General features: G+C 39.0%; 1 long non-coding RNA gene across 1 annotated transcript; it reads right to left on the reverse strand.

Moving 5' to 3' along the window:
- Positions 1-228: 228 nt before the first annotated feature.
- Positions 229-25,196, reverse strand: LOC118984055 (uncharacterized). Its single transcript, XR_005065859.1, has 4 exons — positions 25,029-25,196; positions 3,976-4,725; positions 2,284-2,286; positions 229-241 (listed from the first exon to the last, which is right to left on the reverse strand). It is a non-coding gene; the product is annotated as an uncharacterized LOC118984055 (long non-coding RNA).
- Positions 25,197-26,232: the final 1,036 nt, after the last annotated feature.

A 26,232-nucleotide genomic window follows, 5' to 3' on the forward strand; every position in this document is an offset into this window, starting at 1 on the left:
TCTTAATATTTTTATTTTATAGATGAGGAAACAAAGGCACAGATGGTAGACATCTTGCTCTAAGTCACAGACTTTGAATCCAGGTAGCTCATAAAACATACTGCCATATATTTCTATTGCTACATTTAATACATTATGCTGCTATCTATTTATTTCACAGTCCTCTTCAATACTGTAGGTTTCTAAAAGCAAAGACCGTTTTGTCTGTTCAGCTCTTATTCCCATCCTTGGCAGTCTCAAACTAGCAGACATCCCATACGCTCACTCAGCCACGGCACAGACCTTCCCCTGTGATCAGCCAAGTCAACAACTCTCTCCTGAGTGTGGGGCTGAGTTTGACAGGGTGGTCTAGGATCTAAGTAAATCAAGTATATTGACCATCTGCAATCATTTCTGGAAAACAGCTCATCTGAATCTAAAGCAGAAAAAAAAAAGGAGTATCATTTCACAAGTAAGAGACTCTAGAACCTGAACAAGAACTGGAAACCAAATCTCTAAAGTCAAAACAAATCAGACAGAATTCACAATCCACTCTTTTTTTGATTCAGGAATGATAACTCTTGAGATTCTGTTTCCCATTAGTGAGAAGAAGTCAAATGTGAGAGGGATATGTAAATTATATTTTAATAATTATTAAAACAAAACCCACAGATGAAAGACTCTGGGCAAATAAATTACAGCTGTGGGTAATCAGCAAGTAGCACCCATGATTTATACATCTATAAGGGTGACTAAGAGCCTACACTCCAGAGTGATGTTCTAGGATCTGAATCAGCTCTGACCCTGACTACTGTATGACTATGGTTCTTTAACCTCTTAGTACCTGAACATCTATAAAACAAGGGTAAAAAGAGAATCTATGCTGTAAGGTTGCTGTGAGGATTAAATGAGTTATGAGTCCAATGCTTAGCACAGTGCCTGCACATAATAAAGGTCTAATAAACAAAAGCTATTATTCTTCTTGCTTACTTAGTCAAGTAGAAAAAGAGCTGGTAGCATATAAGGCACATTACCACAAACAACCATCACCTTTACCCCTGTTGCCTGGCATACAGTGGACATTTCCATGGATTTTTCACTGAATGAATGAATGAATGGCCAAAGCGGTTCACAGGCTTTTGTTCAAGGAGAGAAACTAGAGCGGCAATCAGAAGTAAGGCTTAAATGTCAAGAGGACTAGCCCAGTAAAGTCTTTAATTCAGTTTTCTATTAATGAGATTGATGTATTATAGACATCCATTGTATGTATTCATAATCATGATTCTTAGGCATTGTGTAAGTCCTTTTGTGTCTTGTAAATTATCAATGGTTATATTATATTCAAGGATGTTTTAAAATTAAGTATATATTACTGCATTCAAATGCTTTAAAAATTGGAAATCCATGTAGAGTCTAAATGGCAATGATGAATTAACTGGAATATTTTGATTGACTGTAACACTTAGTTCACACTTCAGGACCCACATGGCATTGTTACCTCTCTGCACTCTGCATTTCCCACTAGACCAGTATGCATTCATATCCCACAGTGCCTGGACTATATTCATGGGCAATAAACACTTGCCAAATAAACAGCCACTGTGTTCCATGAACATACCAGATTAAAAATTTTAATCCAGTAACATGCTCTTTTGGAGTACTTATGTTTCCACAAAACAATAAGAAACAAAATAAAACTATCTTCTTAAGACCTTACAAATACAAACTTCAACATTTAAAAATATGGTACACTTTAAGAAAATAATTCTTTAAAAACCTAAAATTTAAGCCTAAATGACTTCTAAGAATCTATTTTAAACTGTAAACTAGAGCATCTAAATAGTCCTTAATTTAGATGATTTCTAACAAAATCAGATAAAAACTGTGGTTTGCCCTGGCTGGAGTAGCTCAGTGGACTGAATGCAACCTGCAAACCAAAGGGTTGCTGGTTTGAATCCCAGTCAGGGCACATGCCTGGGTTGTGGACCAGGTCCCCAGTAGGGGGCACACAAGAGGCAACCACACACTGATGTTTCTCTCCCTCTCTTTATATTTCCCTTCCCCTCTATCTAAAAATAAATAAATAAAATCTGTTAATTTTCTTAAACTATTAAAGGCTCACACTGCTCATCTGTCAGAAGTTTCAAAGTAGGAAGAAGAAAGAATGTTGAGTATGTGAAAAGTCAGGTTCAAAAGTGATCTCTGATACTTCCTCTTACACATTATGCAAATGAAACTATACTCAGGAACTTGCTCTGGATATATGTCAGAAAGAAAACTCAATAAAAAAGAGAAGCAGCTTACCATCTCCTGGACTCTTATATAAATGACAGGGAAGATGGCCAATGTACTGATATGAAAGGGGTGTGTGCAGCACGAGAAGTCTTAATCCAAGGCAGCTCCCCTTCAGCTCAGTGCCCCACCTCCTGTCATATTCCACTGGGCTCCTTAACTCTGTTGGAGGTCTAAAAGAGTCCACTATAAAGTCATACATCACAAACCCTACCCAGGTACTTGAAGTATAACAGAAATTTAAATTTTAGTACAAGGATCCTCTTTTTACTAAAAGGGAGAGGTGGGGATGGGTGTTTAGATGTCTGAATTCAAGCACGGATACCAGAGATAAACTCCCCTCCTCACAACTCTGTCTGCAATCTGCACCTACTTCCTGGTCTGGAGGTAAGATTGGGGGTGTAGGGGGAGGGCAAGTTCTGGGAAAGTAAAAACACTCTTTTATTCACTTTGCTCTAAGGGTAGCACTCCTCCAAAGAGGGAGCAACACTTATGAGGGTATGTATAGTGGGCAGGAAATGGTTCTATAAAATGTACATTATCTCTCAGCACTATTTCTGAGGATTTGATGAGATATTTTAGAGCATTTAACACATTGTCAGGCACGTAAGGACCTGAAAAGTGTTCACTTTTATTTCACTGATGTATACCAACATTGATCAAAATATGCTTCAAAGAAAATTTGTTCATAGACCCTTAAGAACTGCAACACTGCTGAAACCCAGAAGAGCTACTTATAATACAACAGAGCAAATTCTGTTTTCTTTTTTAAGATGTATCACTTTGGAAGTTACTGTGGCAACATGTAATTTAAATCTTTCCAATGTCCAGAAACCGTAATCTTACTACATTTTGACAGTTAAAACATGCCCTAAATGGGTGTACTGGCTGAGTTCTAACAATCTCATCTATTATACAGATGACATTGTTAATCTCAATCTCACAAGAGTTTCCTCCTCTCAATCTCACAATGGTTTAGGGTTTAGGATTTTTACTTCCTCATTTCTGGCTGTCAAAAGCATGTTATCAGAGTAAGAGAGCCCTGAAATAAAATAATATGGAAACCCAGCCCTGGCTGGTGTGACTCAGTGGATTGAGTCCCAGCCTGTGAACCACAAGGTTACTGGTTTGATTCCCAGACAGGGCACATGCCTGGGCTGCAGGCCAGTTCCCCAGTAGAAGATGCACAAGAGGTGACCAATTGATGTCTCTTGCACATCGATGTTTCTCTCCCTCTCTCCCTCCCTTCCCCCTTTCTAAAAATAAAAATAAAAAAATCTTTATGACAAGAAAGAATATGGAAACCCAGGTAAAAGGGAGTCTCTTCCATGGCTAATATTTTAGTAATGACTAAGAAAGCAATTCCAAAAAAATTAATCAGGAATGACACCAGTCTACCACACAGATTAGCTATTCTATTGAAAGGTAACAAGTGTTTAAGAGACTCAAACTAAGTGTTTAGAAGACTCAAGCAGATACTGTCAAGTATGATGAGTTAAAGGTAACTACAATAAGCTGAAGAAAACAGGTCTGCAGAAATATCAAAGCATGACTTCAAATGACACACAGCTCTGATCTGGGAATGCTATTAGCAGCCACCAAGTTCCACCTGGCAGGCATTATCACCACAAAAACAAAAGGCAGGGGTAGAAGACACAGGTGTGCCTCAAAGCAGTTCCAATCTTTATGAATCAGATTATTCACAAAAAGACAAAGTTTTGAAAAAGCTGTATGCTACAAACCAAGCACAGGACAGGCATCAAGAATTCTCAGTCCTATACAGATTTATCACACCATTATCCACCTGCTTCCTGACACCAAGTCTCAAATAATTAATAATGGAAGGCAATGGGGAAATGGTTTGCTTCCCATACCAGAACAGAGCAGGATTAGACAACTGGAGGCAGGGCAGGAAAACGGGACCACCTTCCTTAATCGGGATTTATTTTACAGTGAGAATGCAAGGATAAAAATTTTCTTAGGGCAGTGGCACTCAACCTCAGCATTCTGGTGTTCTGCTGTTAAAAATCAAACAATACAGAAAAATGTTTATCTCAGTGGATAGTTATTTCCTTGATTTGCTTTAATTATATAATGTCTTATCCCCATCATGAAAAATATGATTTAATACAAGTCTATAAATACATTTGTTATTTCCCTTCAAAAAAAAACAAGTAACTTTTCAAGAATTATTGTTTAGAAAATTTACCTAGAGAAATTATAGTATCAGTCATTTTACCCAGGTAACAGATGGTTCTCAAGTGCTCAAGTATCAACGCAGTATGCTTAACACATCACCCTTGAGTTCTGTTAGCATGCTGGCTTAGAGTCTTCTTAATCATTCTTTTCTTCTCCTTGATAGTGTCTGTATTCTGGTTTCAGCTCCCATGTGTTTTTGTGGATTCCTTTTACATTTTGAATACCAATTTCTTTTAAGATTTCCTTCAGGTAGCCCTAAAAAAACAACCCAAAACAAACAAACAAGCCCAAAGAGATGAGATTGTGAAAGCAGAAAACAAAATTTAACATAAAATGATATACCAAACCACATTCTATAAGTAATAAAAATGATGCTGTAAGCGCAACAAGGTTTCTCTATAAGAGGTTCAATAAACTGCCTTTCAATTTTACCTATGCAATATATGATAACTGCATTCAATATATGATCATCTACATTAAAGAGGTTGGAAGTTCTGAATGACAATGACCTGAGAGTTAAAAAAAGCCTAGAAAATTACTGGTGCCAGTGCTTACTAAGATAACACTGTATACCAGGTGTAACCTGCCCCTGAGTTCAGTGGCCTAAGTTCACAGAGATAGTGATTCTTGAACTAGTTATTTCAGAAGCAGTAGCACATAAAACATGACAAATATTTTTGGAACTATAATATTCTATGAAGCAAGCACATGACGTGCATTCAGAATTCCCAGTTCTAAGCCGAGTTTTCAAACTTGCTCTCAGATCACTTATTTTTCCTGTGTAATAAGGAAAGTCACTTTTGTCTTTACTATTGTTATCTTGGCCAAGCTTGTCAAGACTGACTGAGGATAAGAAGTGACAGCTAGCCATACTGAAATCCTGGGGGCTGCAGCTTTGCTGTGTGTGGCTCCTCCTAAGGGAGGAATGAGGCAAGCAGACAGCTACTGCAGGGCAGAACTCTGCACTGTGGTATTTCAGGTCCCTGAAAATTCAACAGATATTAATACCAAATGATGACTATGTTTATGAAAATGATGACTATGATCAATGTAATACTAAATCCTACTTACCAATGTCCAAAGCCAAAAGCATGCACTATAAACTAACCAGTCATAAATTATAGTACTTTACCTCCTTCTTGGAGCAGACAGAAAAGTTAATCATTTAAAAGTGATTGTTTTTTCCTGCTACAGAACAAACCAATCCAAAAATAATGTTCGTGTGTATGCTTCAAAGAACCAGTTACAGTATTATAGTGACTTATCTCTTTGATGAAAGATGTAATACTATAGTTACTGAAATGAGGCACTGATTACAAAAATGACTGATAAATTCTTACCTAGACAGTGTTTAAGGCAGTGCCCTTCCTGAGTGTGGTGCCAGACTACCTGCATCAGAACCTCATGGGACGCTTGTTAAATAAGCACCACTTTACACCTAGTAAATCAAACTCTCTAGGGCCAGGCCTGGGTATCTGCATTTCCAAAAGCCCCCAAGAGACTTGGATTTAATTAAAGTTCCACGGCATCTGCTTTAGGGATTCTCCCAGCTCTAATATTCTAAGATTTTTGAGTCTCTGAAGTGTTCTGAGTCTCATCATTGGTGGACATTATGTGTTAACCAACGTAACCTAACACCACCTTACATTGGTATAATACTCTACAGTTTATAAAGTCCTCTTATTTAAGGATAGGTTGTCAGAAACGACAGCTGATTAGCACTGGAACTATGTGCACACGAGTTCCTCCTATGTCCCTGCTTAGGCTCAGTTCTACCATGTCAGCAGCTTTCCCATTTCAGTGGCCACTCCCAGCAGGTGGCAGCAATGAATCAAATGAGGCCTGGGTTTCCCCAGGAGGTGGCTTGTGAGCCTCCCAGACCTGGAGCTGGCTTTACCAGAGGACCCTTGCACACGACTAAGCAAAAGGCTTGAGACATCCAGGTCATGTGCATGTGTGCCATCTGTCACTTCAAATTACATTTAGAATATAGGACATCTCATAAACTACTTCCTAATTAAAAGGGATTCATAAATGGGAAGTGATGGGTTGGCCACAAATGATCTTCAGTTTAGATGCCAAGAATGACATCTTTGTAAAATTCCAAAGAATGATTTATTGTGAGACTGACTAAGACCCTGTGCACAAACAATCATGCAACTGTGGATGCTTTGCAATGGGTCAAAAATGAAAACAGCAATCACCATGAGTATTGTGGTTGCCTGATAGAAGCTCTCTTGATTTCAAGTCTAGTGTGCTCATTTATAATGTAAATATAGAACATAAAAAACCTAAAAAGGGTTAAACACAAAATATTAAGAACGTCTTAAGTGTAAAAATTCAGTTGCTTTCATGTGTAGTCCACCTTTATTTTGCTAAAGTAGTATATCAAAAGGTTACAGAACATTCGTTTTTAAACAAAAACATCACTTTTTTCCTTTTTGCAATAAGAATGAAATGACGTATTCACAGACTATCAATTTACTACATTAGGTAACAAGATGGGATTGGGTCACATTATCTAGCTATGGTAGATTTTTTTTTTTTGGCAGGGGGCTGGGGTGAGGAAGGCAACTCTACATTTCCAAATGTAGTTTTTATATAGTTTTATAATGTTCCCATCTGCAACCTAAGACCATTTTACTCTAACCAAATAAGTTTACTTGGCACCAAGCATTAGCAGAGATAGTAGTAGTAGTGATAGGAAAAACCAAGGTCAGAAAATCCCTGAAGGAAAGACACAAGCAGGTAACAGTGAGATCCCATCATTCCTCCATTTAAAATTTTTCAGTGACTTCCCCTTAGGCCTAAGGTTAAATTCCAAAATCTTTGCAGGAATCCATTCAGGTCTGCTTTTTTAAACCTCTGGCTTCACCTTCTAATACTTCCCTTTATATACACTTGCCGTTTCTGTGTCTGTAGGCTTCTAGTTTTTTCCATATGCTGTTCCCTTTTCTGGTAATGCTCACCCCCTCCCCTCAAATCTAAACCCCCCATCCTTTAAGATTTGGCACAAATGTCACTTTCTCAGGGAAACTTTCCCTAACAGTCCCAGCTCTTAATAATAAAGCCTTCATGATATATTATAACCCTTTATTTACAAGTCTCTCTCTCCCATCAAACCATGTTCCTATTATAGTGCCTGTCGGCACATTACAGAGGGCTTAGCCTACTTATGCTGAAGGGATAAACTAGTGTAATTCTAGTTCTTTTCTTTCTTTTTTTAAAAAGGATTTTATTAACTTATTTTTTTGTAGAGAGGGGAGAAGGGAGAGAAGAATCCACATGAGAGAAACACTGATTGGTTACCTCTTGTACACGCCCCGACCAGGGACTGAACTTGCAAGCCAGGCATGTGCTCTGACCAGGAATTGAACCAGCGACCTTTTGCCACACTGGTCAGGGCTCTAGTTCTTTTCATGTTTAGAATTCAGGCTCTAATTAACTTATAGGGCAATGACCCAGTAGGAGAAATAAAAACTGATTCATTAAATTGTTTACCTGAATTTGAATAACATTTATTACTAAAACCTGTATTATACTGCTAAAATATTGTTGGAGACAAAGCCAACTGAGGGGGAAATTTTAAGGTTCTAATAGGATTGAAGAGTAACTTTTCTTTTTAAAAACTCATGTATTCAGCCCTGGCTGGTGTAGCTCAGTGGATTGAGCGCGGGCCTGCGAACCACACGATCGCAGTTCAAATCCCAGTCAGGGCACATGCCTGGGTTGCCGGCCAGTTCCCAGCAGGGGACTCATGAGAGGCAACCATACATTGATATTTCTCTCCTTCTCTCCTTCCTTTCCTCTCTAAAGATAAATAAATAAAAAATCTTAAAAAACAAAACAACTCATGTATTCACACCAATATTTATTCTAGCACCTACTATGTACCAGGTAGAGTGGTACAAATCAGTTTTTATCCTCACAGAGTTCATGGTTTAAGATAAGGATTTGTGGGGCAGGAGACTTAAGACATACAATAGGCAATCATGAAATAACACAGAAGCAGAGTAATAAGAACATATACACAGGATATTATGGGAGCACTGAGAAAGGGAACCTAACCCAACCTGAGTTAGGTTGTTTGAAGGCATATATTTGATCACTTTAATTGAATGGTAAGTCCATGCAGATATCAAGAAAAACTAGTTTTCCTCCTCTTATTCTAAACATTGACTTTTTAATGTGACCTTTTGCCTACTTGTATTTTAAACAAAGGAGTCTAGAACTAAGTAGATCACCTTTATGTCATATAAAATTAGAGAGATTTCTAATTGTTGACTCTCTGCAGTGCTGCAGAACAAGATCTGAATAAACTGGCTGAGGTCCAGCAGTTCTTCATATCAAAGGGATGTGTAGGAGAGTATTTACAGTAAGTCTTCATGCAGAGAAAAAAGGGGTAGAATATTACAGCTTCCTTGGAAGGAAAAGGCAAAGCATATACTGAACCAAAGAAGTAAAGTGATAGCATATGGTTCTCATTTGTGAGTAAAGACACAACTTGGCAGCTAAAAAGTGGCAGCTAAAAAGCCAGAAATCCACAGATGAAATTCCTAACCCTTCTCCAACACTGAGATAAACCTATGTAGAGTCATAAGGCACTGTGCCCACTATTTTAGTGTCTTTTTCTCCCTCCCTTCCTTTCCTCTAACCCTGGCCATTTTTACTCTCTGCTAACCAAATGGAGGATTTATCAGCATTTCATTTCATCAGAAATTTCAATCTTAAGCATTATGAAAATAATTCCAAGAAGTCGATCAAAAAATTTATCTTTGATAGAAAGCTGATCATCAAGTAATACTGCTTACAACTCTACTAGACTTCTAGTCACAAAATGTTCCCAAGCAGACTAGAATGAATATGCAATATGTGAGTCTACACCAAAGACTACAGCACTGGTTAATGTAGTCACCAAAGGGAAATCACTCTACGTGGATGCTTCTTATAAAGGATCCAAGGGCAAGAAAGGCATTATCAGTTCTGTAATAACATCAAAGTATCACTTCACGTTTATGCAATTTTTGTGTGTTTGTGACTCCTTTAAGCAAGGTCAACAGAGAACTTACTAATGAAGATGTTAGTGGCTCCAAGGCACAAATTTCTTTCATTAAAAAAATAAACAAACTACAGCCCTGGCTGGCATAGCTCAGTGGATTGAGTATGGGCCTTCAAATCAGAAGGCTGCTGGTTTGATTCCTAGTCAGGGCACATGCCTAGGTTGGAGGCCAGGTCCCCAGTGGGGCACATAAGAGGCAACCACACATTGATGTTTCTATGCCTCACTTTCTCCTTCCTTTTCCCTCTCTCTAAAAATAAATAAAATCTTAAAAAAAAACTCTCAACTTAAAAAAATAAAAATAAACAAACAAACTACACATTAGGCATAAATTGTGAAGCAAGGTGACTGCTTTACATAGAGAAAACTGTGAACCTGGACTGGTGTAGCTCAGTGGATTGAGCGCAGGCCTGCGAACCACACGATCACAGTTCGATTCCCAGTCAGGGCACATGCCTGGGTTGCAGGCCACTTCCTGGCAGGGGCCAGTGCCCAGCAGGGGATGCACAAGAAGCAACCATACATTGATGTTTCTCTTCCTCTCTCCTTCCCTTCCCCTTTAAAGATAAATAAATACAATATTAAAAAAAAAAAGAAAACTGTGGAGAGGGGAGGTGATGCTGGGGACATCTATGGAACATGGGCCACCTCAGCATTTTTCTTTTGGTTTCATCTCTGCTTTTATACTAGATCCTGGCCCTGTCTTCCTCTTAGGGTCCCACTGGCTGTATTCCTCTCATTGTAAAACTCTTTTTTTAAATTTTTTTATTTTTTAAAGGATTTTAAAAAGATCTTATTTATTTATCTTTAGAGGGGAAGGGAAGGAGAGAAAGAGAGAAACATCAATGTATGGCTGCCTCTTGTGAGTCCCCTGCTGGGAACTGGCCTGCAACCCAGGTATGTGCCCTGACTGGGAATCAAACCGCGATCGTGTGGTTCGCAGGCCTGCACTCAATCCACTGAGCTACACCAGCCAGGGCTTGTAAAACTCTTAAGAAGCAGAGAGATGATGGGTAATGAAATGGTCAAAGCACAAACCCCACCCCTCAACCCCTGATCTACCTTAAGGCTTAATCCAAGATCTGAGAAAACAATTCATTACTGCATTAATATTTGTGTGCTGGTAAATCATTTTCATCTATCCGAATTTGGCAAAAGATTGACATGTTTGCATATTTCAGTTAAAGTTTCCTTCCTTTGGGACAAAACTTTAAGCTCTTGTTTAATGATACTTTCTAAACTATATTATTCATATGCTGAATGTAATATAACCTTAGAATATGGCTAGTTATTCCAGGGCTGGGATATGATGGCTTTGAACTAGGAAAAAAGTGTTGGTGTATTTATATATATTTAATGTTGAAACTGTTAATAAGGAAAATACAATCAGAGATATCCAAAACTTAATAGATAAAAATGAAAAAAATAAAATTCCATTTGGAATCCAAGTATGATTTCTTGCATCTAGACCCATGGCAACTATATTACTGCATTTGGTGTGAGGTATAGTTTGAAATGCATTCCCAATGATGAAACATTATTTACCTTATGATACTTGGAACAGAGTGTAAACGTTTTTGCTGTCTAAGGATTAAAGAAGGATTGATGACAATCTGGCAGTTCCTCAGGTTAAAAAGTTACCAAAATGATCCAGCAATTTTACTCCCAAGAGAAATAAAAACATATCTTTACACATAAACCTGTACATGAATGGTCATAGCAGCTTTATTTATAACAGTCAGAAAGTGAAAACAGGTCAAGTGCCCATCCATGAGTGAATGGATAAACAAAATGTTCTATAACTTATTTGAATATAGTAAGTTATATTGGTATATAATGGTGTACTATTTGGCAATAAAAAGGAACAAAATCCTGACATGTGCCATAAAATGGATAAAACATGAAAATATTATGCCTAAAAGAAAGAAGCCAATCATAAGAGATCACATACTATATGACTCCATTTATATGAAATGTTCAGGGTATGCATATTTATAGAGACAGAAAGCAGATCAGAGGTTGCCTAGGTTCCAGCGTAAGGGGTAGATTATTATTATTTCTTTTTTTCCCAGTATAAAAGTCTTTTATTTTTTCACACTTATCATGCCATGAATTCATAGGGAATGGGTTCCAACAGCTCAGGCTCCTTTCCAATAGTTCTCACAAAGTACAATTCTCTGGGTGGAACAGGCTGATGCTTCAGTTGACCTCAAGTACCTTTCTCTTTGGCTTCCTTCTTTTTCTAATCAGCTTCCTTCACACATTTCAGGAAGCTATCTTGACTCCTTGAGTGCTTAATATGCTCAATTCGTACATCAATTCTCTTGGCAAGAATCTTGCCCTTAATTTGTTTGTTTACAACAATGGGAATTGGCTATATAGATCGGACTCTACAAGACAGGTGATATTGTAGATATCAAGGGAATGGGCACTGTTCAGAAAGGAATGCCCCACAAATGTTACTGTGGCAAAACTGGAAGAGTCTACAATATCACCCAGCATGTGGTAGGCATTGTTGTAAACAAACAAGTTAAGGGCAAGATTCTTGCCGAGAGAATTGATGTACGAATTGAGCATATTAAACACTCAAAGAGTCAAGATAGCTTCCTGAAATGTGTGAAGGAAGCTGATTAGAAAAAGAAGGAACAACTCCATGTTTTCTAAAAGGCCTAGAGGGTACTTCTCCTCTTTCCCTTTGTGTTAGTTCCTCTGCGTTTAGTTACTGGAAGATGGTGGTTCCACAGGAATGATTATTAATCATGGAGTTGCCCTCTGGAGTGAAGAAAGTGTTCTAAAATCGACCATGGTCAATAGATATGCAACTTTGTGAATTAGGTAAAATCCACTCCACCATAGCTAAAAAAAACCCCCCAAAACCAGTGTAACTTGTACTTGAAAATAAAGGTTTTCAATTGGGGGATGGGGTAGGGAAGGAGACCTCTCAAGGTCTAACAACAAATTAAGAAAACACCATCTTTTAAACTATTAAATTATAGTGAGTAAAGTAACATGTCCAACAGTGGCTAGTTCTGTGTATATCAGCTCATATACACAGGAATGGAAAAATAATGGAATTAGAGTATCTGTCTTAGGACATTCTAAAAAGACAGAATGGCTTATAAAGCAACAGAGAACTGAAGAAAGCCAGCCTACAGGCTTATCTTCTGGTATCTCAGTTCCCCTTCCCAGGCAGAGAAACTGGAAGGCTTCACTTATCTAAATCCATAATGTTTCCTCTAATGCAGAGACCAATGCAAAGAAAATGATTTCTTTCCTGAGACAGCTTCCACAAGAATGGTAAGCCTAAAAACAATTCCTAGCTTGTTCAGGGAGTAAATAAAGAATTCAGGAGAAAGCAACAAACAAGCTTAGAAATTTACTTTACCTCCCTTTAAATCAAATGGGACTGGAAAGGTAGAGATTTTATGGGTAAGGGTAATTTTTAGATTAAATATAAATATTAATGCCTACTGCTTAAATGAAAATTCTATATAACTTATATATATATTAATAAATGCCAATTTTTATTTTACTAGGTGCCCATGTTAGATATTGCTTTTATTAACATACCTCAAGTAAAATCCTGACTCAATTGGTTATGCTGGTAAATTTACCCCAACTTTTAACTCATTCAGAAATATGGTAAAAAACCCTAAGCCCTGGCTGGTGTAGCTCAGTGGATTGAGCGCAGGCCTGTGAACCAAAGGTAAAAAACCCTGGTTGGTATGGCTCAGTGGACTAAGTGCTGGCCTGTGAATCAAGGGGTCACTAATTCAATTCTGAATCAGAGCACATGCCTGAGTTGCAGGCCAGGTACCCAGTAGGGGACATGCAAGAAGCAACCACACATTGGTATTTCTCTCCCTCTCTCCTTCCCTTACCCTCTCTCTAAAAATAATTAAAATCTTAAAAAAAAAAGAAATATAATTAAAAGGTTTAAAAGAGGATGAAACAAACCATATATTAAAAGACAAAATGGCCCTGGCTGGTGTGACTCAGTGGATCGGGTACTAGCCTGCAAACCAAAGGGTCATCAGTTCAATTCCCAATCAGGGCACACGCCTGGGTTGTGGGTCAGGTCTGTAGTTGGAGGGACACAAAAGAGGCAATCACACAGTGATGATTTTCTCCCTTCTCCCTCCCTTACCCTCTCTCAATAAATAAATAGATAGATAAATAAAATCTTTAAAAAATAAATAAGAAAATGTTACTACCCCATTATAAACTTGGTAGTAGATCTACTGAATGTTTCCTATGAACAATCTATTCATAGGAAAAATATTACAATTACTAAATATTTAAATTTCATCCATTTGTATTCAAACAGTTAATAACTTATTTTAGCATGACAATTCATATTCTAAAACTTTTAACTAAAGCCCCACATTTCATAAGTTGGTGAATAATTATTTTAAGAAAATAGGAGTCTTGGACTTTTAGTCAAGATGGTGGCATAGGCACACATGGCTCACCTCTTTGCACAACCACATCAAAATTACAACTAACATGTAGAACCACCAGCACTCAGAAATGCCAGAAACTGAGCTGAATGAAAGCCTGACAATTATGAAACTGACTTGATTGGAAGTCTGACAACTACAGAATTTAAAAAAAAAACACATCTACCCAGACTGGTAGGAGGGGTGCAGCCATGGAACAGGCTGGTCCCATACCTACATGAATAAAAGTTTGGGAATGAGAACTTGGGAGTGAGGAGTCCCAGACCCATACCTGGCCCCTCGGCCCAGGATCCCAGTGTCAGGAAGATAAGTCCCCACAACTTCTGGCTGTAAAAACCAGGGAGGATTGAGTCAGTAGAAGAAACTCCTGGAGCCCTAAGCAGTTCCTCTTAAAGAACCTACATGGACTTACTCAGACTTGCTCTCTCTGAGCTCTGGAACCAGGTAGCAGCATGAAAGGCTGCAAGAGTATACAGGGAGAAACTGAAGTGCTGGCATCAAGGCGAGCAGAGGCTGTTGTCTTTTTGCTAAACTCTCCCCCAGCAGAGCTGGTAATCTCTTGCCATATCAGAGACACCATCAACCTGGCTAATACTGTGTGATGCGCCTTGGAGACTGCCAGAGGCTCTGACCTTCCCGATTTACAGACCCACCCAAGCTGCTTTTTCATAAGAATAGTTGGTCTTAGCACCTAAAACCTATCAAACAAGACACCCCAGTGCACCCTTCAGTGCACCCTAGAGGCAGCCAGATTAGATTCACAGCTTGGCTTTGCCAATCCCCAAGACCAGGATGAGTAGCAGCCATCTCAGATTGCTTACTGTTCAGGTAGGGTGGCCCTGGGCAAAAAGGTGTGGGCTGACATTGGTCTTTAACTGGGAAATCCCAGGGCCAGCACACCCAGTAGACAGCTACAGACCAGTCTGAGCACCACCACCCTGCCCCTGCACAGCTGATCCTCCACAGAGGGTGAAGGTTGGTCATCAGTGGTCCCAGCCTGTCCCCACAGCTGAGTGGTCTGGGTAAATCCCTCCCACTGACCTGTTAACAGCACAAAAGGGGCACATCTCAAGTACCCAGCTTGGGTGATAGGGGAGGCTGTGCTACTGGACCCTACAAGAAACCTATTATAGTAGGCCATGTTACCAAGACATGGAGTCAAAGCTGCTCTACCTAATACATAGAAACAAACAGTGGGAGGCTGCCAAAATTAGCAGACAAAGAAACATGGTCCAAATGAAAAGAACACATCAAAACTCCAGAAAAAGAACTAAACAAAAGGGAGATAAGCAATCTATCAGTTGCAGAGTTCAAAACATTGGTATAAGAATGCTTATGGAACCCTGTGAGATCATCAACAGCATAATAAAGATCCAGTCAGAAATGAAGGACACAGTATAAAATAAAGAACAATTTACAGGGAAACAACAGTAGAGTAGATGAAGCTGAGAATCAAATAAATTATATGGAACACAATAAGAAAGCAAAAAATACCAATCAGAACAATAAGAAGAAAAAAGAATCCAAAGAAACCCTGTGGATAATGTGAGCAGCCTCTGGGACAACTTTAAGAGGTCCAACACTCACCTCATAGGGGTATAAGAAGAGAAAGAGCAGGAAATTGGAAATCTATATGAAAAACTGATGAAAGAAAATTCCCCTAATCTGGTGAAGGAAATAGACATGCAAGACCAGGAAGCACAGAGTCCCAAATAAGATGGATGCAAAAAGGCCCATGCCAAGGTGCATCACAATTAAAATGCTAAAGGTCAAAGATAGAGGGTCTTGTCGACTCTATGCCAAGATGGTCACTTTGTCTCCTTTCACAACATAGGAAGGATAACAAATAATCTAAAGACAAAAAACAACCAAAACTGCCAGAAAATCAAACTGTATGGAAGTCTGACAACCAAGGATTTAAAGAAGCAACATTCATCCAGACAGGCAGGAGGGGCAGAGAGGCTGCAGTACAGCACAGCGAGGTGCTGACGGTGGTCAGGCACCTGCGGCAGTGGCCCACGGAATGGGCAGTCCTACACTAATGTACAGTTGATAAAAACTGTGAGTGACAACTGCAGAGTGAGTGATCCCAGCCCCAAGCCAGACCCACAGCCCACTGTTCCAGAGACAGGAAAATAAAGCCCCTACTGGCTGTAAACCAGTAGGGGTTAGCATGGTAGAAGAAACCTTTGGTTTCTCAGAAGAATTTGTGTAAAGGGCCCACAGGGTCCTAGAACATCTGCGAACTCATTCACTCTGGGAATCAGCATGAGGGCGGCATCTAGAAGGTCACCAGATGCTATGGGAAGTGGAAGAAGTGACTGGAAACAGGGTGAGAACCAAGCAAGAGGCACTGTGCCCTCTCTGACCCCTCCCCCAACTCAGTGATAAAATGGGCTGCTATGTCCTGGCAAATACCTAAGACTTCACCCCTTACAACATACAAGTACTTGGGAATCAAAGCAGCTTTAACTAATACACAGAAACTCAGGGAGGCAGCCAAAATGAAGAAACAGGTAGATAAGGCCCAAATGAAGGAATGGATTAAAATTGCAGAGAGAGAACCAAGTAACACAGAGATAGCTGATCTATCATATGTGGAGTTTAAGGCACTGGTGATCAGGATGCTCAAAGAAATATCGAGTATGGTGGCAAAATAAAGAAAGAAGTGAAGGCTATGCAAAGTGAAATAAAGAGAAACATACAGGGAACCAATAGTGAAGGGAAGGAAGCTGGGATTCAAATGAGTGCTACAAAACAAAAGGAAGAAATAAACAGTCAACCAGAAGAGAAAGAAGATATGAGAATTCAAAAAAACAAGGAGAGGCTTAAGAATCTCTGGGACAACTTTAAGTATACTAACATCTAAATCAGGGGTGCCAAAAGGAGAAGACGATGACGCAGAATTGAAAACTTATTTGAAATAAGGAGCTAAAACTCCCCCAATTTGATTAAGGAAATAGACATATAAGTCCAGAAAGCTCAAAGAGTCCCAAACAGGTTGGACACAGAGATGGCCCCCTAAGACACATCATAATTAAAGTGCCAAAGGTTAAAGATAAAGAGAAAATCTAAAAGCAGCAAGACAAAAAAAGAGAGCTACCTACAAAAGAGTGCCCATTAGACTACAAACTGATTTCTCAAAAGAAACCTTGCAAGCAAGAAGAGACTGGCAAGAAGTATTCAAAGAGATGAAAGCAAGGACCTACATCCAAGATTACTCTACCAACAAAGCTATCATTTAGAATGGAAGGGCAGATAGTGCTTCCCACATAAGGTCAAGTTAAAGGAGTTCATCATCACCAAGCCATTATTATATGGAATGTTGAAGGAACTTATCTAAGAAAAAAATCAAAACTATGAACAGTCAAGAGATGACAAACTCACAACTACAGAATCTAAAAACAAACAAAACACTGGACAAGCAACTAGAACAGGAGCAGAATCATAGAAATAAAGATCACATGGAGGGTTGTTAGCAGTAGGTGAAGGGGTGAAGGTGGTCTAAAAAGTACAAGGAATAAGAAGCATAGTTGGTGGGTACAGAATAGACAGAGGGGTGCTGGAAATAGTATGGGAAATGGAAAACCCAAAGAACTCATATGTAAGACCCATGGACATGAAATAAGAGGAGGTATGCTGGAGGGAATGGGGGTACCAGGCAAAGGGGGGCCAAGAGGGATAAAATGTGAAAACTGTAATAGCATAATCAATCAAACATACTTAATAAAAAAGAATATTAAATGCAGCAAGAGAAAAGCAGTTAGTTACCTACAGGTGAGTTCCCATAAGACTGGCAGCTCAGTTCTCAAAAGAAGCTCTGTAGGCTAGAAGGGACTGGCAAGAAATATTCAAAGTCACGAAACACAGGGACCTACAGCCAAGATTGCTCTACCCAGCAAAACTATCAATTAGAATCGAAGGGCAGAATAAAGAGCTTCCCAGACAAGAAAAAAGTAAAGGAGTTCATCATCACCTAACCATTATTATATGAAATGTTAAAGGGACTTATTTAAGAAAAAGTCAAAATATGAACAATAAAACGGCAATAAATACATATCTATCAACTGAATCTAAAAAACAAACTAAGCAAACAAGAACAGGGACAGAATTATGGATATGGAGAGTGTTTTGATGGTTGATGGATGGAAGAGGTAGTGGGGCAATGGGTGAAGAGGCAAGGGGATTAAGAAGTACATACAGGTAGTCACAGAATGGCCATGGGGATGTAAAGTACAGTACAGGAAATGAAGTAGTCAAAGAACTTATCAGCATGACCCATGGACATGAACAATGGCGTGTGGACTGCCTGAGATAGTGGGAAATGTTGGGTAGAGGGGCAAAGGGGGAAATATTAGGACAACTATAACAACATAATCAATACACAATAATTTAAAAATAAAAACTTCCAGCCCAGACTGGTGTGGCTCAGTGGGTTAGGCGCTATACTGCAGATCAAAATGTTCTCGGTTCAATTCCTGGTCAGAGCACATGCCCAAGTTGTGGCCCCTGTCCCCAGTTGGAGGCCTGCGAAAAGCAACTGACTGATGTTTCTCTCCTACTCTTCTAAAAATAAACAAAATCTTAAAAAAAAAAACACAAAACTTTCAGTTATAGGGAAAATGAAGAAAGAACTGACACAAGATATGTGAAAAGAAATCAAATGATAAAAATTTAGGAGAAAAATGAGAAAACAGCATTTATTAAGTACTAAATTTGGAATGAGTTTCTAACACTAAAAAATACCTATTTTTACTATGGATTAGGAGCTAAATGAAGATAAAGCTTAAATTGCATTCTCTATGTACCCGGTTTAGACTAATGATGATGATTTTTTTTAATATATTTTATTGATTATACCATTACAGTTGTTCTATTCCCCCCCTTCAATCCCCTCCACCCACACCCTCCCTCCCCCACCATTCTCCCCCCCTTAGTTTATAACCACGTGTCTCAAGTTCTTTGGATTCTATATTTCCCCCACTATTCTCGCCCTCCCCCCTATCTATTTTCTACCTACCATCTATGCTATTTTCTGTGCCTTCTCCCCTCTTCTCCCCCTCCCACCCCCCTGTTTCTAACCCTCCATGTGTTCTTCATTTCTATGGTTCCACTCCTGATCTAGCTGTCTTCTTGGTTTGCTTTTGTTTTAGGTGTGGTTGTTAATAACTGTGTGTTTGCTGTCCTTTCACTGTTCATCTTTTTCACCTTCTTTTTCTTATATAAGTCCCTTTAGCATTTCATATAATAAGGGCTTGGTGATGATGAACTCCTTGAACTTGACCTTATCTGAGAAGCACTTTATCTGTCCTTCCATTCTAAATGAAAGTTTTGCTGGATAAAGCAATCTTGGCTGTAGGTCTTTGGATTTCATGACTTGGTATACTTCTTTCCAGCCCCTTCTTGCCTGTAAGGTCTCTTGTGAGAAATCCGCTGACAGTCTGATGGGTACTCCTTCGTAGGTGACTGTCCCCTTATCTCTTGCTGCTTCTAGGATTCTCTCCTTCATTTTGGTTTTGGCTAATATAATTATAATGTGCCTTGGTGTGTTCCTCCTTGGGTCCAACTTCTTTGGGACTCTCTGAGCTTCCTGGATTTCCTGGAAGTCTATTTCCTTTGCCAGACTGCGGAAGTTCTCCTTTATTATTTGTTCAAATACGTTTTCCGCTTGTGGCTGTTTCTTTCCCCCTTCTGGTACCCCTATAATTCGGATGTTGGAACGTTTAAAGATGTCCTGGAGGTTCCTAAGCCTCTCCTCATTTTTTTGAATTCTCATTTCTTCATTCCTGTCTGGTGGGATGTTTTGTTCTCCCTTCTGGTCCATTCCATTGATTTGTGTCCCCGTTTCCTTTCCATCACTATTGGTTTCCTGTGCATCTCCCTTCATTTCAATCAGTCCAGCCCTCACACGTTCCTCTAATTTGTAACTTTGTTCCTCTAATTTGTGACTATAATCAACCAGTTCTGTGAGCATCCTGATAAATAGTGTCCTGAATTGTGCTTCTGAGAGGCTGGCAATTTCTCGGTCGCTTAGAGTTATTGGCTCTGGGACTTTGAGTTTTTCTTGTGCCATCTTTCGGGTTGTTCGTGCCTGTTCCATAGCAGGATCAGAGCCCTAAAGTGTTCACTAGAACAGGGCAACTCAGTCGCTGGGTTGTGACATTGTAGGTGGGGGCGGGGTCAAAGAGGGACAATGGCTCTCACTGGTCTTGCAGGGCAACTAAGTCGCTGGATTGTGACACTGTATGTGGGGGCGGGGTCAAAGAGGGACTCTGGCGTCCCGTCCACCGCCTGCCGCCATGGCCCTCACCGGTGCTGAAGGGCAACTAAGTCGCTGGGTTGTGATGCTGTATGTGGGGGCGGGGTCAAAGAGGGACTCTGGCGTCCTGTCCACCGCCTGCCGCCACGGCCCTCACTGGGCCCACGCGTTTCATCCCACTGCACGCGAGTGTGCCACCGCCGTCAGCCCTCACCCCCTGGGGCCTGCGTGGTCTGTCTCACTGTGCGCGAATATGCGCCCGCGGTCTGCCCCGCACCCCAACTGGTTCCCGTCTGCCTCAGCGCCTGGGTCGGCGGCCCTGTCCTGCCTGACCCTGCTAGCTGCTGGTTCCGCCCCTCTTACCGTCCCGTTGAACGGTTAGATGTAGTCGGACTTCCGTATAATTCAATTTTCTGTCCTTTGGTTGTGTCTTTGTTTCTCCAAACCTTTGTTGTATTCAAACTTGGTTGTGGGAGAAGGCACAGTGTTTCCACCTATGCCTCCATCTTGGCGGAAGTCGATGATGATTCTTAATAACAGATAAATTAGAAAGCAAGCTGCCTGGGAGATTAGCTTTTTAAAATTTTTATTGAAAAGAGATTCCTAGTGTTAGAAAAATATTTTCCTTGCTTGTCACACAGAGTTATATATCTGAATGTAGAAGGGACAATGTGGCAAGAGATATTCCTAAACTGAAGTCAGGACAAATGGGTTCAAACTACTAGGCAACTCTTATTTGCTAGCTTTTTAAAGTGTTATTTGCACTGCCTTTAAGATCCCAAGTCAAGCTCTGGCTGGTGTGGCTCAGTGGACTAAGCACTGGCCTGAAGACTGAAAATTTCCTGGTTTGATTCCCCATCAGGGCACATGCCTGGGTTGCAGGCCAGGCCCTCTGCTGGGGGCATACAATAGGCTACTGATTGATGTTTCTCTCCTTCCTCCTTTCCCCCTCTCTAAAAATAAAAATAAATAAAATCTAAGAAAAAAAAAAAGGATCCTGAGACATATGTGTGTGTGTATCTATGTATACATAAATGTGTGAGGATATAGGAATATGGGGCATCTGGTCTGAGCAACTGTGGAATGATGGTGTCACTTTAAATGGAGAAATCCGGGGGAAGCTTTGGAGGGGTGCAAAAATCAAGAGTTGTGTTTTGAACACACTAAACTTGAAATTACAATAAAATGATTAACATTGATTAGGTGTTAACTCTGTACCAGGCAGTGGGCCCTGGCTAGCAGAGTATTCCTATGTCATCCTCTTGTTTTAGGAATGAACATACCACCCCTGCCACATCAGTAAGATCTTCACTGGAGTTTTGGAATAATCAGGGCAGATAGTTGCTTTTCGCATAGAGGCTGCTAGCTATGAGGTGCTTTAGGGGATCATTTTGGCTACCACATGGGAAGATCCTGTCTTTGAGAATAAAAACCACGCACAAGAAACACAGAACGATGAAGAGAAATGTGGAGAGATGGGGAGAGATAGTTCTATCTAAATAGTATTAGTATCTGGACCTAGTCATGTTTAAAGCTAGATGTATTCCCAAACTTCTTAGCTACTGAAGCCAATAAATTCTACTTTTGGCTAAGCTAGTTCAAGGCGAGTTTCTATTCCTTGCAACTAAGAGTCCCAACTAATTCACATATCTAGAATAGCATATACTTATAAATAAAATTTTATTTTTTTGACAGGAGAAATTCTTAATATTCAAATATTCTACTCATTTTATCCTAAAAAAATCCCCTATCTTCCTGGTTTCTTTAAATTACTTCTACTTAAGTCCTGGCTGGTCTAGCTCAGTGGATTGAGTACAGATCTGCAAACCAAAGGGTTGCCGGTTCGATTCCCAGTCTAGGGTATATGCCTGGGTTGCAGGCCAGGTCCTCAGTAGGGGGCACGTGAGAGGCAGCCACACACTGATGTTTCTCTCCCTCTTTTTTTTCTCTCCCTTCCCTGCTATCCAAAAATAAACAAAAAAATCTAATAGAAAATTAAATCACTTCTACTTGAGCCTTTACTCTGGCATGTCTGAAGACAAACTATGAGGATTACTTTAACATTACCTTACTGATGTACTACCTTATTAAAAGCCTACTTTGTAGGCAGCCTGCTGAGCTGGGGACCTTGACATATGGGCATCAAGCTGCCTCAAAATCCAAGCCATACAAATCTTTGCCTAGTTTTTCCTGTTGATTTGAACTTACTTTAATAAGAGTATGCGAACTGTTCTGTAACACTGTGAATTTGAAAAAGAGATCTACTGAATTGAAATGACTAGGTACTGTTGATTTAAAGGGAATTATCAATAATTAAAGATAAGTTTCCTTAAATCTTGACCTGAAATTCAATGCATGTAGCACAAGGAAATTAACTGGTTCAGTTATCATCAGGGATGATTTTGGATGACACTTTTAATAGAAACACTGGTAAATGGGTTCTGTGCTAGAAAGAGTGTGTTAGTGCTCAAAGGGTCTTGACAGTTTAATGTTTTGAAGGGAATAATTAGATAAAGTTTCTATTGGTTTGTATTTTGAGGGAAATGCTATATACACTTCTAATTTAAAGATATAATAAAATATAAAGAAAGACTAGACATAACACATTCAGAGTGAGACGGAATATTGTCAGGGGACAAAAATAACAGAGACCCTCTGATACTTCAATTTCAAAGAGGGGAGGAGAGAGTCAAAATTTCAACTGTAAATGTTTACTGACAATGTTTCTGACTTTACATCAGTTACCAGAGCTTGACCTTTATTTATCTATTAAATTTTATTTATTTATTTTTAGAGAGAGGGGAAGGGAGGGAAAAAGTGAGGAGAGAAGTATCAATGTGTAGTTGCTTCTCTGAGCCCTCCATGAGCAAAACTCAGGCATGTGCCCTGATTGGGAATGAAAAGCCTTTTGAGGGTCATAGGCCTTCAGTGAGAATCTGAAATAAATATGAATCTGCTCCCCAGAAAAATCTACACATTTGTGAACATATTAATAAACAGATTATTAGATCCCCTAAAGTCCATTAATTGAAGAAAGTTTTATTATAAGAAACTCACTGAGTACCTCCACATAAAAACTATAAAAAACAAAATTGAGAGGATTACTAGCTATCCCTTTTGATTCAAGATGAATAAAACTTTTAAAACATGTCACTCTATGTTAAAGCAAAGAAACTCTTTTCCTTCTGAATGTTTCTCTTTAAACATCTATTTCACACACACATATTTGTGTGTTATTGAGAATGAGAATATATCATTTGCATTCAGAGTTTTTGGATTGACCTTTTCATATTTATATAAAACACACAGATAAACTCCATTAAAACCATAAGAAACACAGCTTAGCTAATGAATTATTCTATTTCAATTTTTTGTGCTAGCTTGGAATGCCATTTCTAAGGCTTTGATGCCAAAGGGAGTGAAGTCATTAAGATGAGTTGATAATACTCATCATTATCCTGTTGTCTTTTTAAGAAAACTACATCTTTTGGAATTTAAATTAATTTCTTAATGAAAAAGTAGAAGGCTGAAGTACAACAGCAGAGAAATCGCTGCAGAAGCGGGAAACTGAAGTCTCATGAATCATTTTCAATAGCTTTGAATAAATCTAAAAAAAAAAAGCACCAAACCCTTTAATAAGTAGTAATTTGGTTACGTCCAAGTTTTAAAAAACTAGTTACCTTGTTATACATTCTGAGGCAAATATATAGGACAGTTAGAATAATATATTCCTTGAGTATGCTGGCAAAGTAGACAAATTATAAAAGGACAGAAAATAGAAGGTTTTCCTAAAAAACTTGTAAGTAAATACTGTTATAATTCAATTTGATACTTGGCTTGCATAACAGTGTAAGATAAACAGAAGGAAATGTCAAAGGCTAGAGAAGGGATTTGGATTCCTTACCCATTACCAGTATTTTAAATGGATTAGAAATACAAATTACTGGCAAGTAGGCACAAAAGTCTGGAGAAGAAATAAAAATGATTATTTACAGAAAATGCAAGATTTTTAAAACAGCCATTTTTAAAATTGTTCCTTGAAATCAGAGACTAGGCCAACCTAACGACAATCTCAACAAGCATCATGAGGCAATACTGCTAGTTTAAAAGGACCTAATGTCAGTGCTAGTAGATTCTGATTTTTAAAAATTCTTTAGAGCCCTGGTTGGTGTGGCTCAGTGGACAGAGTGCTGACCTGGGGATCGAAAGGTTGCCATTTCGATTTCCAGTCAGTGCACTTGCCTGGATTGCAGGCCAGGTCCCCTGTAGGGGGCTCATGAGAAGCAACCACACACAGACGTTTCTCTCCCTCTCTACCTAAAAATAAATAAATAAATAAATCTTTAGAGAACAGCCCATAAAAGTAAGCTTTCTCATTCTGACAGACCAGTATGACTCTTATTGAAATATGATTCTTCTAAGACACATTTTCCAATTAACAAAAGGAGTTGAACTTTTTTTAGAGGAAGCTAGGAGAACAAAAGAAATACCAGATATGATATAAAAAAAAAGATTTCAGGCTTAATGTTAAGGATTAGTCAAAAAAGGATAAATTCATCTTCATATGGAGTGATTAATATTAAATACACTTGAAAATTCAAAATAATGATGCTGATGTTAAAAAAAATCTGCATTAACACATCTTTACTGAGTGTTGAAATAAAACCTGACATTAGCATAGGTGCATGTGGACTTATTTACATATGACACACTTCCCTTCAGTAATGTACTGTTAATGTAGAAGGACACAGTTAAAGGGTAAACGTGAACATATACATACCACAGGCTGTTTTGTGATGTCCACCAAGTCCTTAAGGTTATAATACTGATGCTTCTCAAAAGCCGAAAATAGCATGTCTAAAACATATTGCTTATCAGCTCGAGCTCGTTTTCCATCTTCTTTCTTTTTCCTTTCATACTCAATCTATGTGCAAAAAGCAAAAGGAATAACAGCATCAATTCAACATGCTCACTCTGAAACACGTTCATTTTTTTTTTCAGCCATCCAAATAACTACTAGATTTTAAGCTGCAAGATAGCAAGCTAAAGAGCAGTGGTTCAGAACCTGGGGTCTATTGCTCCCACAGCTCGTCAGATCTTTGAGCCTCTAAGAAGTATTAGATCTGTATTAATGCCAATCTATAAACCATTTTCGTTATTTCCTAAATTTAGCTTTATGTAATGTATTCACTTCTCCTCCCAAAAGGCCTTCTTTGCCAAAATTCTATCAATTCAGTGTGGCTATTAGTTAACTCATACTGATCAGAAAGTCTAGCTTTCTTTTGTTTTTGATTACCCCAGATACAATAAGTTTATCTAACAAATACAGTTTGGTAGATGACGTTTTGAAAAATTCAGGATTTTAGGCATAGGCAGAGGGTTAAGAGGCTGGCAGATCATAAAGCAGGCTCTCTAGGAAGTGACAAGTTTGGGAAGCATTGGTAAAAGGCCAAGAACATGGGCATTTACAGGAGGCTGTTTCTCATTCCAAGTCCTGACTTCCCTGAACTTGTTTCTTCTATTTGAACTGAAGTAAGCAATGGTACTAAGGGATTATATAAACTTACTTCTACTGTTACCATCCAGGGACTTGTTCATTTCTAAAAATTATTCTTTTTATTGAAAACATGCAAACTTTCAGTTGATTAAGCTTTTAAGTTTCTTAGAAACATTTGGTTTTGATATGGCATCAGGAACTTGTTAGAAGAAATATATATTGTGACAGCATGGATGGAACTGGAGAACATTATACTAAGTGAAATAAGCCAGGCAGTGAAGGACAAATACCATGTGATCTCATCTTTAAGTGGAACCTAAAGAACAAAACAAACACATGGGCAAAACAGAACCAGAGGCATGGGAACAAGGAATAAACTGACAGGGACCAGGGGGGAGGGGGGTTGGGGGTGGGGGTGGGGTAAGAGAGGAAAGAAGAAGAAGGGCCTAGTTCAAAAACTAGTTAGTATAAATGACCCATGGACATG

The sequence above is a fragment of the Sturnira hondurensis genome, unplaced genomic scaffold, assembly GCF_014824575.4.
Source record: "Sturnira hondurensis isolate 20B ecotype Veracruz unplaced genomic scaffold, ASM1482457v3 Scaffold0000549, whole genome shotgun sequence".
Taxonomy (NCBI): Eukaryota; Metazoa; Chordata; class Mammalia; order Chiroptera; family Phyllostomidae; genus Sturnira; species Sturnira hondurensis.